The sequence below is a fragment of the Rhipicephalus microplus genome, chromosome 5 (assembly GCF_043290135.1).
Source record: "Rhipicephalus microplus isolate Deutch F79 chromosome 5, USDA_Rmic, whole genome shotgun sequence".
In the NCBI taxonomy this organism is placed as follows: Eukaryota; Metazoa; Arthropoda; class Arachnida; order Ixodida; family Ixodidae; genus Rhipicephalus; species Rhipicephalus microplus.
In genome coordinates this window covers 206094931-206100728 of record NC_134704.1, presented here as the reverse complement: position 1 = coordinate 206100728, position 5798 = coordinate 206094931, and positions in this window count along the sequence as shown.

Below are 5798 nucleotides of genomic sequence, written 5' to 3'. Positions count from 1 at the left end.
CAGCTGCCAGAGCCATTTTTGGGGGTTGGAGATTCTATTGCGCACTCTGTTTTTTGGGGTAGTGAAAAAACTGACACTAGATGGCAAATCATTGAAAATTTTTTAGTTAGCAATAACATATGCCTACTTAATGCAAAAAAAGCAACCTACTGCTCTCGTAGCTCAAGAAAAATGAGCTGCATAGACTTATCACTTTGTTCACCCTCTCTTTTTAGGGATTTTAAGTGGGATGTACTAAACGACCCATATGAAAGCGACCCCCTGCCCATACTAACCAGTCAAACAAGAACACCTCGAGTCACTCAACAAAAACCACGACGTCGGAAGCTACGTTTAGCCGACTGGGCCCTATTCCAAGAAAAGGCTTGCCTGGAAAAACTAGATACAGAAGGCCTCAACATGGATGAACAAAACGAATGTATTACAAACTGCATCGTAATAGCTGCCCGGCTATCTATCCCTCAGACATCTCGACTCGCAAAAGAAAATCGCAAACATGGTATACATACGAATGCAAAGAGGCTAAAAAGAAGCAAAATGAAGCCTGGGGGACCTTTCGCAGATTCCCAGCGCCGGAAAACTTTGTAAGTTTTAAAAAAGCTAGAGCCAAGGCCAGATACATCCGTCGCAATGCTGAAAAAGCATCGAGACAAAAGTACATTTCTTCCATAAACAGCACCACCACATTAAAAGAAATGTGGGAACGGGTCCAGAAGATAGATGGCAAGTTTTCTCCGTTTACTGTACCGTTTATGACGCCTCCTGGCGTACAGACAAGTATTGAAAAACAGGCAAATATTCTAGATGAATTCTGTGGTGTTTCCACCTCGTCACATTATACACGATCATTTCTGAAACACAAACATGCAGCCAAACAAACAAAGACTCCCAACAAGTGAAAACACAATCGAACAATACAACTGCTTAATTACTTATCAAGAAATACGCACAGTATTTACAGCAGACAAGAAAACTGCACTGGGACCCGACGAGATACACTACGAAATGTTAGCCCATCTCTCCGAACGCGCCGTAGAAATACTTTTAACATTCTTTAACCAAGTTTGGATATCCGGAAAATTACCTGAAACCTGAAAGAAAGCCATCATCAAACCTTTTTTTGAAACCGGGAAAGCCACCGACCGATGCAAGTAGCTACAGGTCGATAGCTCTCACCAGCTGTCTCGCAAAGCCCTTCGAAAGTGTTGTTAATATCAGGCTGTCATTCGTCTTGGAATCACACAAACTCCTCGATATTCATCAGTGCGGTTTTAAAAAATCCTGATGCACTACCGATCACCTAGTACGACTCGAACACACCGTCCGTGGAGCCTTCGTACACAAATAAAATTGTCTGGCTTAGAAAGGGCATACGACACTACCTGGAGCTTCGGAATCCTCTAGGACCTGGCTGAACAAGGAACACGCGGAAGGATGTTTAACTGTCTCAAAGACTTCTTATCTAACCGTTCATTCCAGGTACGCCTAGGTTCAACACTATCGAAAAGTTTCACTCAAGAAAATTGTGTAGCACAAGGGTGCATTCTAAGCACAACACTGTTTGTCATAAAAATAAACTCGATCAGCAAAGTAATACAGAAGTCTGTCATGTACTCACTCTATGTCGACGACCTCCAAATTGCTAGCACATCCTGCAACACATCGACATGTGAAAGACAAGTGCAGTTAGCGATTAACAAACTAACAGCATGGGCAGACAGAAGTGGTTTCCACTTTTCTAACCAAAAAAACTGTGGCCATTCTCTTCTCTCTTGAACGAGGCATACAGACAGACCGTACCTTACACCTAAATCAAACCGAATTACCAGTAACAAAAAAACATATGTTTTTGGGTACAGTATTTGATAAAAGGTTTACATTCCATCCACACATAAAAGCGTTAAAGAAAAAAGCATCCCAATCTCTGAACATACTGAAGGTTCTGTCACGCAAACGCTGGGGTTCAGACAGGACAAGCCCACTACAAATTTACCGCTCTGTTGTACGATCCTGCTGAAATTGTGGTAGTATAGTATATGGATCAGCGAGAAAATCTTATCTGAAACAGCTGGATCCGGTACACAATCAAGGTCTCCGTCTCGCAACTGTTGCATTTAGGACGTCGCCTGTAAAAAGTCTGTATGTAGAAGCAAATGAACCACCACTGGGAGACAGAATAATAATGCTGACATGCTCATACGTTCTAAAGATTTGATTAATGCCCAACCACCTTTGTCACGCTATAGTAACTCAGTGTCCATCCAGAACACTATTTATTAAGAAACCCCAAGCAATTGGGCCACTCCTTCTCAGATTTGAAGAGATGTGCGAAGTTTTAAATATAAAGGACATGTTGCCGATGATTGCTGAGAGACCCAAAGCACTCCCTTTTTGGCACTGCCTCCTCTGTGTGTGCGACTTCACGCCGACTCAATTTCAAAAAAAAGGAAACCCCGCATGAGCATATACTACAAGAATTTCTAGCGATTCAGGCAAAATATGCGAGACACACAGCATTTTATACCGATGGTTCCAATTTAACATGATATGTTGGAAGTGGGGTAATACACAATCACTGAAAACATACAGTTCGGTTACCACAAAATGCATCCGTATTTATCGCAGAGTGCTACACTGTATCAATAGCGGTGAAAAACATCAAAAATGATAACATTGAGAAAAGTATAATATACACAGACTCAATAAGTGTACCAAGAACCATTCATCCGAAAATTGCGTGTGTACCAATCATAGGCGACATCCTACACAACATAATACCAGTCATAGAACAGGGCCACAACATAAAGCTTTGCTGGGTGCCGAGCCACGTCGGAATCTATGAAAACGAGAAAGCAGATGAAAGTGCAGCAAAAGCACGACGTAAAGAAATAAAGAACGTCAGCATTCACTACAAAGATGTCGTAAAATCAGTACACCACAAACTCAGAAATGCATGGCAGGCTAGTGGCACACAGAAACAGAAAACAAGCTCCACCTAGTGAAACCCACCGTAGAAGAATGGAAGTCCATCTCATACCAAGAATGGTTTATAGAAGTAGTTTTATGTCGTTTACGCACTGGACACACACACCTCACCCACAGTTACTTACAAGCAAAAGAGGACCAACCTCCGTGTCCAAAATGTGGAGGTGAGCTATCAGTAAATCATATTTTAATGTCAAGCACTAAACTAGAAGAATCACGGAAAAAACATTTTATTGTATTTTACAATCAACATGTATACCTCTTCATTCTGCACTGCTTTTAAGTGAAGACGCGCTTGTTGATAACACAGAAGTTTTTAGCTTCCTGAAAGAAGCAGGTTTTTTGACAAACTCTAAACTTATACACTTCATCGTCTAAATACACAGGAACACCTCGTAGGGCTTCCTACTTTTGAGAGGACGATCAATGTTCTTTTTTTAGACCTGGTTGGTATCCTCAAGGCTCTTGCCTATGAAAGAACTCGGTGAGGCATCCCAAGATTTTAATTAAAAGAATCAGACCATGCGTTTGGTGCATCATGGCCTAAGCTGCCTATGTACCACAAAAACTAAACTAAACCAAACCATTGCTGTCGAAGCATCAGGACTCAAATATAAAGCAAAAAGAAGTGCCTCTTTAAAAATTGCTGGCCACAAGGTGCAAGATAAATATTTGATATACTTGTGATGTAAGGCACGCAGAAAAGGTGCTGCCATGTTATATTTTTCTCTGTGTTGAAACCTGCTTGCTTTACTCACCTAACACATCTGTAAAGATGCCGTAAAAACACCAAGCAGCTGATGCAGCATGGTTCAACACATGTCCAGGGATTCCACCATTCGTATTGGCTAAGCAGCTCTAGAGACTCCACAGTCCTGCAACCATTTATAAGACAAATATAGTTCTACCCAATGTTCTTGGTTTATAGACACACATGCAAGACGCATAACCGCTCTATAGGAAATTTACATCATAATGCGCTGGGTAGCAAAACGGATGCCAATATCAAGTAAGTATCCCGGCCTGCCGCTTGTTTCTTTCCGTTCTTAAAATTAATCAATTCATGGTTAATAAATGTTCCCCCAATGTGAAGTTTTACTGGCAGTCCGGTGAAAAATTGCAATGTATTTCAAACACAATCCAATTCATGGCAAGTAAGCATACATTAGCGTTTTGTCAGCTGTTCAAGAAAACAGCATGAAGTTTACGTAAAACCCATGTTTTTTTATAAACACCATTCAATTTGATATGTAAAAATGTGAGCATTATGTGAAAGAACATGTATTCATGTTTAATCAATGATTACTTATAAGTACTGATATTAATGCAACTAATTCAATATGAAACGATAATTTTTGCTTGAGCATTCAGAGCTATGAACACTATTGCACTTGCCAGGTGCATCTTGTCCAAAACAGCGGCAAGCTAGGCTAGTTTCTGTAAGTGAGCAATAATGAACAGTGCAAACAACGAGAAACACCAATACCAACAGTATGGGGCAAGCACAGACTGCCAACTGTATAATTTATTGCACAAAGATTTGCCTGATTATCAGTCAGACAACTCGTGTATATGAAGGACCAGTTAGAAATGAACAAGTTACCAAATCAACAATGCCTGCTTTCTCTAACAGGGCCCTCATTCAAATAAAGTATGCAGCGATAGGCCCCTACCGAGATACGTCACAGCACGATGTCACTGGCACACGTAAAAGCTGTGGCTGGAAAAACACTCCTGCTGGTGGCTCAGTCCTGCACAGCCGTGCGGTGTTTGGGGCAAGTTTTAATTTTTCAAAGCTTACACTTCGCGTTACAATGTCGACATTAGCTGTAGTATGTGTTAGCAAACATCTAGCTGTGTGGTAAGCTGCGTGGTAAAATATTTGCCACGCTGTCTGTTTATCTTGAAGAAGTGAGCACACGTTGTAGCCTGTGCGAGGAACAGCGGCATAGTCTTAAAAAATGTGCACTGTTGATTGCGGCCTTGTTTAAAACTGCAGTTCACATGTCGCAACAAAAACTGAATACGTTTAAACCCATACCATGCCAATGTTTCTCAAAACATCTGTCACCGTCCACATACAGAGCGTTTGCTTTCGAAAAGTGACAATTTTTATGGCTGCCACCTACGACGAGCAAATCACCGCATCTTAACCTAAAAAAATCGTTCATTATAGACAGGGACCCTACCTTTTCGTGGCGTCAGAAAAACAAATCGTCGAAATTTCTGTTAGGGATACAGATTCACGCAGCCCTGCTATACAGAAAGATCTCGCTGGCTGAACTTTTTTTCCAACGAGCCCCTGCACCGAGAGAGGAAATGGTGGGCACAGGGCTCGAAGTGACACCACACTGCTTGCAAACAGGAGAGGTCTCTTAATTAGGCAACATTTTGAACAATACATTTTTCAGATGACAGAGTGTACTCGTCCCCCAGTGATCATACTGATGTATCTTGTTCTTTCTTGGTGCTGTGTATTACTAGGCATTCAGTCACTAGGATATCTTAGAGCTAATATCCCTATTCTTTCTGGAATCTTTGAGAACTGTGTCATAGTAAAAATTGGGCGTAAACGCACACCAGAAAGGCTGTCACAATATAGGTGTGACCAACATAGGTATTCTTTTGCAAACAAAAGTCGACACTGGTTCTGTCACTGCCATATTCCTTCTCTCTTTGCCTTGTTTGTGCTGAGACAGCCAAACAGCTGATGAGTTAAATGAGAAATAATAATGCATCAAAACTATAAATGTTTGCATCACCAACTACACAACAACAAATATTTGCACCCCCTGCCACACAGCAGCGAAACA